Below are 13,053 nucleotides of genomic sequence, written 5' to 3' on the forward strand. Positions count from 1 at the left end.
CGCCCCCGCCGCTCCCGCGGGCCGGGCCGGGTCGGGCCGGGCCCGCTGCGGATGGGCGCGGCTCCCTGGGATCCGCGGGCCGCGCACGGGCTGTGCCGTTTGCGGCCGTGCTGCAGAGGAGGCTGTCAGCCCCAGAGCCGCCGGCAGCCCCTCAGAGCCCCCCGCTCCTCTGCCAGCGCTGCGCCGCGTCTGGGGCCGGCAGAGCGGCGGCGCTGGGGACACCAGATGGGTCTGGGGCTGACAGCACCTGCCGCTGTGACACCGCCTGACAGGTGTGTGCCAGGGGACACTGTACGTGTCCTGTTTCTGAACAGGCCTTTGGCATTGCCTCCACAACAGATGGGTCTCCTGAGCCACGCTGCGTTCGGGTGACCATAAACACTAGTGCAGTGTCCTTGTGAACTTGCCTGGCGCCTTGTGAAACCCTCCGTGCTTCTGGGTTGTGAATTACCCTGTGCCACTGAGTTCCACCATTTGCAGACCGAGGCAGACACAACACTCTTGGGAGGAATCACTGAGCCATAGAATGGTTTGGGTTGGAAGGGACATTAAAGCTCATCTGGTTCCAGCCCTGCCATGGGTGATGACACCTTCCACTAGCCAGGGTTGCTCAGAGCCACATCCAACCTGGCCTTGAACAATTCCAGGGATGGGACATCCACTGCAGCTCTGGACAACGTGTGCCAGGCCTCACCACCCTCACAGAAAGAGCTTCCTCCTAATATCTAGTCTAAACCTAGACTAGTTTTAGTTTGGATCCATTCCTCCTTGTCCTACCACTATATGCTCTTGTAAAAAGTCCCTAAATAAAGGAAGGGTAGCCTTGATGCAGAAGCCCTCCGTTGGTGACAAATGTCTGACTAAAGCATCTGAAAAGACATTAAAGGAAGAATTCAAAGCCTGATTCAAAGGTGACTGAGCCAAACAGCAATAAGTACTGACAAATGTTTGGGAGGTGGTTTGGAGGTGCAAGGAGTTTTCAGTGAGATTTCTTACAAACATGGGCCTATGGCAGACCATAGAAGACATTGGTCTTGCCACATATCTATAAATGGGATATTTTTATTATGGGATATTTTTAGAGAAGAAAAGCTTGCTGAAGGACAGTGAAAGTCAGACCTGATAAGGACACACCAAAAGTGTGACTTGAAGTGTTGTGCAGATTATTGCTGGTCATTTAACTGATCATCCCCTGAGAACAGTCCTGCATTATTCTTAAAGTACTGAAAGAAAAAGGAACGACAATGTATGGGGGCAACAGTTTCTTGAAAATAAAAGAATGGTACAGGGTTCAGTGCCTCATGCTACCTGTGAAAAAAATACAGATGTCCTGAGGAAGATCTTTTTTGCCTCTTGTCTTACCTGGCACGGTTGACTGTGGATGCTTGTAGAAGTGCTGAATAATATTCTTGAAGCATCAAGGATAACGCAGTGTCTTGAGACAGTAATTGGCAGCAAGCAGCCTCCTGCCACCTTCCTGTTTGTCCTCTGGGATGTTGAAATTGTGATGGCCAGTGTCCTGTGTTTTGATCTTGCTGTATGTACACTTTCCCAGTCTGCAGCTCAGTGATGATGTGTCTGATTGTAAGAATGATGTGCTGAGTACAGTTAGTGTCTTCCAGAGGATGGAGGGATGATGGGACCTTCATTACCTGTGTGGGCAAGACAAAGATGCAGATGATGGAGAAAGATATCTGAGATATATGGCCGTTAAGAAGAAGGGAAACTTCTATAGGCAGAAAATTCAGGCTTAAAATTTAAGATATATATATATATATATATATTCCTGATTCTAGCGTACATGAAGGAGACATCTAGAAGCTGGACATGTGTAGCCAGGTGTCTTTTCAAAATGAAATCTTAGGACCAGCAGCTCGCAGCACTGTGTCAGAAATGGGGATTAGCACAAAGGGATCCATGCAGAGGTGATGCAGGGGTGTGATGACAAGGAGGGAGCCTCAGCTGAGCCTCAGCTTCTTGGACAGTGTCGGGTGAGTGCCTGCAGAGGACTGAGCCTTTTGACCTCCTCAAGGGTTATGAGCCAAGAGCCACCTACTGCAGAGTGCAAGGAGGTGACCTGGCTCAATGGGGAAGTGGAATTCCAAAGACACTAGAAGCTACTAGAGAGACAGCAGAGACTACAATGGCACATCCCTGTGTGCATATAAGGGCCCCTTCCTTTCCTACCCAAAATGGGAAGCTCCTTTTACTCACTATATGTGAAGAATAAATGCAACTTGCCTTGCAGGGGTTTTAAACTGACACCTGTAATTCATTGTGGCTTTGCAGTGATGAGCACCTGATAGTCTTGTGTTATCCAAGCTGAGCTTTTGTGTGAAAGAACATGAGACCATATAGTGCCTGAGAAGAAGAAAACGAATTACTGGAAAACTGTTATTAGGTGAGCAATCAGTCCTGTTCACTAAGCAAGGCTTCTAGTGAAAAAAGGTAATTTATAAACATGTGCCTGCATGAAGGAAATCAAATCAAATAAATCTTGATGCAGTTAGTTAAATTGCATACCAAACTTTTGAAATTTTGTCATTGTAAGTGTACTGTTCACATATTTTTGAGTCCAGATTCATACATAGTGTCTGAAAAGTATAACATGTCATAGGAGTAAAGAGTTATTTCACAATTTTCATGGAAATTCCACCCTCCTCACTTTGTCTTGCCTGACCCTGACTAAACAAATCTCCATTATATGCTTTTGTTTGGTTGGTTTCTCCCTTCTCCTGCCTGTGGAAATGTGTGCAGTAATCAGAACTGTTTGCCAGACCTGCTAATCCACCAGATGGTGCTGCGTGTCTGTGGATTCAGGGGGTTTTGTTGGTGTCTCTTTAAAACAGCACCAGTCAGTTATCGACTCTTCAGTTAAAAGGGAATATAAAATTCCTGTTCTTATATATATATACACACACATACAGAGAATGTTGTTTTGTTTAGTTTTATTTTTAAAATCATATCTCTTAAATGTATTAGAGGAACAGGAGTACTTGTGACATGACAAACTGTTTTTCTGTTAACATTCCTTTTGGGTTGAATTTTCACTTATGTAGACCACTGTACCCATTTGTTCAAAAGACTTAAATGTAAAACCGCTGTTTCTGGCCTTCAAAAGACTTAAAGCTCCTCTTGTACCTGTTAAAACCCATCATTTTTGTTTATGCCTAATCTCCTTAAACAGTTATCTGTGTGAAAATAAAGATTTCAGTTATGGATTTCTTTCTAATGCATCATACTTTTGCTATATAAAATATGGGAAAATATTTTTCCTGACTGTACATCTAAGCCAGCCTCTGAAAAAAGACTAATTTATGGGATTCCTGGATTATTTTTAACTAACCCAGTGTAGCCAGTTGGTGTCATTTAATCATTGTTGATAATCAATTTCCCATGTGAACCTGCAAGTGGCAGGATGTTTTTTGATGGGATGTAATGGCCCACACTGTATCTTCTCTTTCAGATGGGTGCTCTAAGGCTGCTGCAAAATGGAAGAAGCAAAAATAGGAAGAAAGATTGAGGGGACCACACAAGTGAGTGTGAGATCAGGAGATGCAGGAAGTCTGAAGGATGGAGGATCTGTCATGGTAATGACTGAAGTATTGATTAAAAGCCCAATGTCTTTATTGAAACCTTGACCTCCTGACTTGGGTAGGAGAAGCACAACTGCATAACAAAGGAGAATTGCTCATCGTTCAGGTCTGATATGTTATCACATATGTTTATCACTAACCAGTGAATGATATAAATTAACAGCAATTTAATATGTTGGCCTGGGGGAAAAGAAAAAAGACAAATATGATCCAAAATCAAATTCTTTTGAAGTTTGAGAAAGCTTAAATTTATTCTCTTTATCCTGTTCTACACTTTTTGCATAGTTGTGCTGGCAAAGGCTGCAATATTGCTGGTGCAGTGCAGTGGCTTTTGTGTGCTGGAGATGGGCACGTGGGACAAAAACCCCCATCCTTTTGCTGCAACATTCATTTGAAAAGTTACTATAAGACAATGTGCCATAGCGTAATTTGTGTTGCTTGTAGGTCCCGAGTTTCAGCGAGCACTCGAGGGCAGCAGCGAGAGCAGAGCCTCTGGTGAGGCAGAGTGATTTGCGGAGGGGCAGAGCATCCCCTGCGTGCCCCGCCCGGCAAAGGCGCTGCCCGGCGGGCGGGGTGTGCCTGCTCAAACCCTGCTCAGAAAACGTTCGTGTAAAACCATTACCAGGGTTTATTTAATAACCTCCTAACCCTCTCTCTCTCTCCTCCTCCTCCCCTCTGTTCCTCTAATGCCTTTTACAGCTCTTGCTGCACAGCGTGAAGCCTCAGAGCTGTATTCATCAATGACTCACACCCTTGCTTAGGGGCCAATTTTCATGGAAGCTATACAGGAAAATTTTGAAATGCACCTATCTCATGCAGGGCACAAGATGATTTCTCTATTCATTACTATTCCAAAAGGACTTGTTGTCCTTTGGAAATGTTCACATATTACTTACATTTGTGTGCGTGTGCATACGTGTGCAGAGCTAACTTGCCTTTAGATTTGAGTGGTCGAAAAATAAAAATGTACTGTTATTATCATTGACACCAGTCAGCTGAAGGGTAACTGAGGGCCTGCTTATACTCAGAGAAGACAGACAAATGCAAAGGAAAATGCAGCATTGTGCGTTAGGGGAGCAAATTCTACAGACTCAAGCACAAAACTTGTTAAAAATCACCCTTTTGTTTGACACTATGAGTAACAGCTTTCTGAGGAATTTGGGAGTAAAGCCAAGGACTTACTCTGAGAAACAAAACTGCAGCTCTGAAAGATTTTTGTGTTGATCAAGGTTATAATACCTTTCAAAAACACTCCAAGAAAACATGTTCATTTCCCTTAAGACACCACAAGTTAACTCAAGTTTTAACTTTGATGGGAAAGAGAAGTAAAATCATAGAAATTATTATCCAAAATGACCTTTCAATTTAAAACCCATTTGACAGGAGGGGAATCATTACTGCAGAATTGCCAGTCATAGACTAATTGCGTTCTCAGGGGTTGCTAATTATATCCAAAATTACTTTAAACAATTTTGGGGAAGAGACTGAGACTTCAAGCTTAGCATAAAGCAGTTTATTTACGCGTGTACAAAGTAGCTTACATCCCTAAGGGATTAAACCAATTTCAATATTTTACTGTAAGTTGTTGCAAAAATTGTGTCATGCAATGAAGAATCAGAAGTGGTATGAAAAAAGAGAGCAAAATATACTTTTGCTTTTCATAATTCTCCAACAGGCATTTAAAATTATAATTCTAAAAATATCTTCTTTCACTTTGTTTCTTAAACAAAGTGGAAAAATTTCTTTCTGCAAATGAGGCCCATCCACTGACATTAATTTCTACCTTCTGTCTGTGCAGGTGAGTTCATGAAGAATGTGCTAAAGACCAGATCTGGGTTTTCCTTATTATTTGATGTTGTTTTGCTGAATGAATTTTGCTAACAAAACATTCTGCTTGACAGATGAGCTTTGTCCATGGCCTAACAAGAAAGAATTGTCTTACAGGAATGCACAGAATTTCCAAGCTGCACATGTATGTTACATAGAACAATTCATGGCCCTGACAGAGCCAAAAAATAGCAGTGAGTCCTGTGAAGGCAGTAGTGTGATCCTTGTTTTAGAGATGACAAAACAGAGGCATGAAAAGGTGAATTAAATTCCCTCATATTGCCCAGAATACCAAGTAGGAAATTAGAAATGTTTTATTTGTAATTATTTTAAATTTTTTATTTATTTTATTTTATTTCCAGGCACAGCTTTAGCACCTCTGGGGAAGTAATGGCTGTTTTGTTTACAATGGGCAGCCTGGATCCAGTTCTTCCTTCCCAAAGTCCATTTGTGCTGTAGAGAATGTGTAGGGATTGTGAATGTACTCCTAAGTAGCATTCCACAGTTGAACTAATTGCCAGGCCAAGCGAGGGACCACAGTAAATGGGTGAATAATTTGATCCAAGATGGATTTGTACTCTACCAACACAGCCTGAAATCTTCTAATGCTTTTGGATTTGACTGTGAGCTGTTCATTGTTGTTTGAGCCTGTTCTTTTCTATTACCATATTTTCTCTGGATATCATTTCTGTGTACCTTATCTTTGTATAAAAGGCCACATCTTTACCATATTTCCAGGGAGTAGTCAGTAGAGGCATACAAAATTTACTGCTGTAGACCAAAATATGATAGATAAAGGTAGTGCATTACAAAGTTCTTGCCCTCAATCATGCAGAAGGCTCTCTATGCTTCTGTGAGCAGTGGCACGAGTGTGGCTGCACTGTAATGGGAGAAGGGTTAACAGCAAACCAAGACATTTTCTGCAGCAAAAAGAGATGGAATCTTCTCCAAGCAATTACCTTTTATGTAATAAACAATGCCAGTGGTCAACAGAGGGAGTTTTCTTACCCCAATCCCCTTTCATTTAGCTTAAAATAGAGGTGCTATTAGTTTGACTAGCAGGTTGGTGTATCATGAAGCCTGGTCATACCTGGCAGCATGTTAAATTTAACTGCTAGCAGAAAGGTTGCTCCAGTAGCTTTTGTCTATGCTTTCCTTGAATAAAACACAATAATGCATGCTAGAGCTTCAGTGGTGTTAGATGCTTTTTTCAGATGTGTCTATTGATATGATGCAGCCTTTTGGAATAGAGAGTGCATTGCTTTTTATTACAGATTTTATTGGCATCATGAAGTTGTGGGTAGCTTCTCCTGTACTTTTAGCTTTTATTTGCTCTGAAAATCTAGCTCTAATTACTAATGGATACTTTAAAAAATAATTTATTTCTGGTAAAGGATGCACATAATCTGTTATCATTAGATATCTGCTGGCAGTAGATATAGCACAGCTTGTGCTTTGGCTAACCCTTGAAGGAGGGGAAGGTTTGATAAATGAGAAAATGCAAAAGCTTTTGTGCTTATGTGTGCTTAAGGTAATGAGGAATTTAAAGATTACAACAGCATATCTGTCCTTCTACATATGAGCTGTGGATTTCAATGGATGTGATGTTCCTCGTGGATGTACTGAGATGTGACAGAATGGTCACACAGCTGAGTAGCCCTCAGCTCAGTTACAGGACACAGAAAAACAGAGCTTCAAGGCACCATGTTTCCTTTGTGTTACATACATCACCTCTGTCTGCTGTCCTTTCTAGTGGAGTGCAGCTACTGTGATCTCTTTCCTGACCATCAGTTTTCTTGTGTCTTCTTTTTTGCTTCAAAAATACCTTTATTTGAAGCAGAGTTGAAGTAAAAAGATAAAAATGCAGTTCAAAATTAGAAATAAAGGAAGTTAGTCCTGCTTAATATTATGAAAGGTTATACACAAAAGCCATGAAAACTACAAACTTTTAAAAATTTCTTTTAGTGTTGTTTTAATTTTGTTTTTATTGTTGTTTTTATCACCTTCTTTACAAAGAGTGTAATGGTGCAGCAAGGGCAGTGCCATGGAAGGCCAGAGGTCTTCCAGTTACAGAAGGGTGATCAAAGAGAAGAGCCTTAGCCTGACCTTAGCCACAGCCATTCCCAGCTCTGTGCTGAAATCTCAAGCAACTGCAATTTCTTCTGTTCCCTACTTGTGTTTGTGAATTCTCAGTGCTTGAATCCTGCTGCTTGTGGCTTATAAAATCCCATGTCTGTAGCAAGTTTCTTCATTTGCTTTCTGGTTTTGTCACTACTGAAGGAATCAGAACAATTTTAATTGTTTATTCCTTAGCAGTTCTGTATTTTGTGTAAGGAAATTGGCCTTCCTCCTGCCGGCATCTGTGGAGCCAGAGAACACCCAGAGTTGTCAAGGCAACAGCTTTTGCTTGGGGAGCTGCAGAAGAGAAAGGGACAGGAGTATCCTCTGGGCTTTTGTTGCAGGACACAGAAACACATGTGGTCCTTTACTGCAAACACCATCTATGGGTGGGTCAGGGAAAGTAGAAGTTACTCACAGTAACATCATGAGGTGGAGCTTCTGAGAGCAGCATCCTGATGTGCACTCAGGCCAGGAATCAGAGGCCCACCCTGGGCTTCTCTGTAGTGTGTTTGTTCTGCTGGGCAAGGCCCTGCTGAAATAGTGGCATAAATCAAGTGGGTTTAGGCTTTTGGATGAGAAAGGGATCTTGGTTCTCTTTACTTCTGAAGATTTTTAGCAAGCAAAGCTTTCTATTTAAAAATTTTATCACTATTCAGTGCTCTAGAAGGGTGTCTATTGATCTAATTGCTAACTGGATTCCTGTGGTGATCTTGCTTGTCTCTGCTGGGAGATTTGCTTCTCATGATGGACAAACCTTACAGTGAACAGGATGCTTAGCTAGAGTAAGGCACAGAGCTCACCTGAACCAACAGACCTATGCTAAAATTTGCCTGGTGCACACTGTGAGCTGCATGATTCAACACAGAAAATGCCATTGCAAGAGCTCTAGAAATGCTTATATTCTAGCAAAAGTTCCATCATTCTGTCCCAAGGACAGGTTCCAAGGGTACTGTCTGCATTGTAGCATTCCTGGTATTTCTTCTGCTTCAACAGCCAGCAGTTAGAAAATCACCTGTATATTTTAGAATGTATATGTTAGAATATACACCTGTATATGTTAGAATATACACCTGTATGTTATAGTTGGAATATTCAATGCATATTTCCAAAGAGGCATGAAAAATTATGCATTTCCCATTAAACATACAATGAGGCTATCAAGGGTTGAACAAAAATATTTTTTATGGGGAGATCAGATGGCCCCAAGGCTTGTTGCTGTGCTTAGTATTTGGCACACAGTGTCACCCCCTTCATGCCATAGCTACTTGATATCTCTGAAGTGCATATTTGCTGTCATGTTACTGCTATGTGCATAGTAAAATGCTATATAGGACATAGCATAATCTTGTTTGATATTATGATCCTGTAATTTACTTTAAAAAGATTAATCTTGTAAATACTGTAAAGTTTTATTAGTAGTTGCAGTAAGCTCTTTAAGATTTATGAAGCAGCATTATTTATATTTATAGTCAGTGACCTTGATACCTTCTACTTAGAGTTGAGATATTTTTGTGTTGCTTTTTTATTTTCTTGGCCTTGGTTAAAAAAGAAAAGCACCCCCAAAAATTAAACAAAAACACTGTTAGATTTTTGATTTTCAAAAGATCTCCCAAACTTTTACAAACTGTGATCCACAGAGATTTTGGAGGTTATTTTAACACTTATTGCCATTTCATGTAGCCATTTAAGTCATTAGGGCATGAGTAAGGTACACTTAGAGACAGGTCATTACCTATGTATTAGCCTCTTTGAAGTGCATTTTATTGTTGTATCAGTCATTTCAGGAAAAGGTTCTGAGCCTAAGAGCACAGATGAAAATATATACAATCCCTTTAAAAGGTGGAATATTTGAATTTAGCTTGCAACATAGTTGCATGAAATTATCACTCCTGTCATGTCAGCTGAAATATCAGAAATCCTATTTCTAATCCCTTCCATGTAATGTGGCACAGGGACACAGATACACATCAGCCACAAAGGAAGCCAGCACAGGCTCTGCAGGCTGCCTACAATTCAATTCCCCTTCTCCAGCCTCCCCACCCACTGGTTGAGCCTCTTGTTGCCCTTCCAACACCTAATGCACTCCTGACAAATGGAGGGAGGGCAGGAGCAGTGTGGTGAAAAATCAGACACTGCAGACAAAAACTTGACAGACTGTCTTCCTCCCAGTGCCACAATATGAACTGGCCAAGTGAAAAGTGATGGCCATTATCCTGTCTCACTGAATGACTTAAGTGACTTACAGCCACATGCTGACAAAGTTCTTCGGACTATTTCCATGGGTTTTTTTAATTTGCATGATAAGATGTACAAGGTAAGTTTTACAGTTTGAGGCAGCTTCATTTTCCCTGACTCCTGTGTAAAGTAAGGATATTTTCACTGAAGTCATTGGAGTAACTTCATTATCAAATGGATGTTGGGAGAGCACTTTCACAGTCCTTAGGCAGCTTTCCAGTCGTTGCCCCTCAATACTCACCATAAGCTCCTATTTACATCTTTCTGAGGCTGGGGGTTCTGGGCAGGCTGGGCACTCATCCAGCAGTGCACATCTCAGGAAAGATGGTTCCTGATGGATTGCTCAGTGTTGTACAGGACATAACCTGAGTCAACAGCCAGGAGTCTGCACCCAAACAACCTCTGTATTGACAATGATCTGGAAAATGTAGGTGTTCTAGTAAGAACGGTGTTGTATTTACAACTGTAGAAATGCTGCCTCAGGTTCACTTGAACGCTTTATCTTTGACATTCCAGGCTGGTACCTCTATCCTAGGATGTTGGCCTTGCATCTCTTTCTTTGCTTTGCCACAAATACTGACTTCAGATACTTTTCTCTCTGAAAGTTTTGCTGAAATGGATAAACTCCGGTGAAAAGTTTCAGTTCAGAGAACTGATTTCATGAAGGATTCCCAGCAAGTTCTTTACAAAAGCTCTGACAAAAGGAGCTGTTCTCTGCCTCCCTGTCCAGTGACTCCTGCTAACTCAAAAGCACATCCATGGGCTTAAGAAGAGCAGCTGTAAGAGCAGAAGCAGCCAGAGGCTAAATGTAAACAGAGAGGAGATGGACCAAGATCTGTGTACTTCTGTAATTGTTTTATCACTTGAGGCACCAAGCCTGACTGTTCCCTACAGCTTCTGGAGCCTGGCCTGATCAGTAAATCCTTTAATTATTTACAATTGGACCATGCTTTTCTACATGTCCAAAAGCCAGGAGAAGGCTGCTTGGACCCACTCACCAGCTGCTGTCAGTGTAGAGCTGTTAGAAAGCATACTTGGAGCAGACAGGAAGTATGACGGTTGCTGTCAGAAAATCAAATAATGATGTGTAGAGCTGTTAGAAAGCATACTTGGAGCAGACAGGAAGTATGACTTGAGAGGCAACAAAAGACACTGCTTGTCTTGTATTTATCCCTAACGTACATGAGATACTGTAAATAATGGCAAGCCAAAAAAAAGTTCAGATTGTTGCAAGTACAACAGACTAGAAACTGTTTTTTTGCCTTTGCAGTGGAAATGCATTTAGCAATCTCTTCCCATTTATTATTTCTGATGGAAGCAAAATCTTACCACATAATAAGACAATATTTCATATACCTGAATCCACGTTCATCCTTCCCAGCAGCATCCTCCATCTTTTCTCCCTTACTTTTTTTTTTTGGAATTTGTGGTTGGGCAGTACTTATAGTAAAATAATATTTTTATGAATTATTACTTGCAGAAAATCAAATAATAATGTGTACTCTTTTTCATTTTTTTCACCTTTTTTCTGGTGTGCTAAAATCATGGTTTTTGGCAGTTGAGCACTCTGTTGACGAAACCTGAAGTACATGACAATATGAGTGAAATTCATTATCAAGCAAAGAGTGTAGTGAACTTTGCAGCAAATCATCACAAAGTAATCTTGCTTTTCTCTCTGGTCTTACTCTAAATGCGATTTGCACTTTTATGGAAAGGACTTTGTGCTGGTTTTGATACTACATACAAATAGTCTTGCTTTGTAAAACTCCCATTATGCCTGTTTACATTGAGCAGCAGGGCTATTGATTCAAGCTGTACTGATTGGAAAGCAAAAGTTGTTAATGCTAAACCCCTTCAAAGTTTTTCATAAATTTGTGGCATTTTTCCAGCGTTGCTCACAAAACAGCATAGAGCTGCTGGAAGGAAATGCTCCAGCTGCAGGGATAAGTGGAGCCAAAAAGTAACATCCAAATACAAATTATCCAGTTCGTGATTTCACTTTGATCACCAGATGTTTGCCATGTGACTTCAGCATTCAAGAACACCAGAGAGGAGAACATGATGGTGTGGTACTTAGCTTAAATCTGACACAAGGGCTCACAGCTCAGCAATAGATATACACAAACAGTTACTGGCTTTTTCCATTTTTTGAGAAATACCCTGCTTTATCATGATATTGATTGTCCTCATGCCAAATTTTGCTTTGGTTTTTCAATTCTTTATGCTCTGAAAGACTGTGGAAGCAGAGCAAGATACACTTCAGATTAATGGTATAGTTTAGTCTGGTTTGGTTGGTAATTTGTCTCTATGAAGACTGGTTAGTGATGTTAGCAAATCATAAAGGGTATTATTCTCCACCTCTAAGGCTTTCACATTTAGATTTGTATCGTTTTCCTAGTTTTAGCACTATCAGTCTCTTGATTTAACTGCCTCCAATACAATGTACTTGAGGGAGATTTTTCTGCTTTTCTTAGTTAAGAATTAGTTAGAGGCATTTCAAAATGCACAGAACTGAAAGGAAAATTTTGAGTTTTCAAGTTGTAACCCTTTATCACCTTTGTCAACCATCTCATACAGTACAAAGATCCATATAAAATCTTTTTACAATTTTTGCTCTTACTGGTCTCACAGGATGGCTGATGCAAATTTTGTGTGCTTCAGAGATTAAAAAGCATCTTGAAATGTCCATGTTAAACTTATTGTCAGAATTGAAAAATTGTGAGATGTGAGATTGTGAAGAATGTGATGCATGCCGTAGAATTTTTTCTATGTGAATTTGGATAAATGACTGAATTCCTATGTATGACTTATCCCAAAGCAGGAGTTTTTCCCCCTCCATCCTCTCCCACCTGGCCACACATTTTTGTCTCTTGCTGCCTCAGGTATTTGCCAATTCCTTTACTGATCACAGTACCCGGTTTTACCTTACTGTACCTGGTTTTGAAGATGCTTTTATGCTGGAATGGTGAACCAGGACAGCTCAGCAATGGCCTGAGGAGCATACAGAGAGGCAGGGCCTGGCAGTTACACTTCTGGTTTAGCTTGCTCTGGAGCTACAGCCTCAAATCTAGATTGAAAGGGTATGATAATTCTTTCTTTCCTAACATTTTGAATGATAATTCTTCCTTTTCCAACATTTTAACCAAATTCTCTGTTTAGATTTTAAGTTCTGCAGATCAAAGACTGTCTTTTAGTGACTTGCACTGTGACAAGCACTGTGGATCCCCCACATTTAGATTTCAAGACAGTGCAGATACAAAACCAACACGGAGCC

This window comes from Onychostruthus taczanowskii, unplaced genomic scaffold (genome assembly GCF_017590055.1).
Source record: "Onychostruthus taczanowskii isolate IOZ18803 unplaced genomic scaffold, ASM1759005v1 scaffold24, whole genome shotgun sequence".
NCBI classification, from domain to species: domain Eukaryota; kingdom Metazoa; phylum Chordata; class Aves; order Passeriformes; family Passeridae; genus Onychostruthus; species Onychostruthus taczanowskii.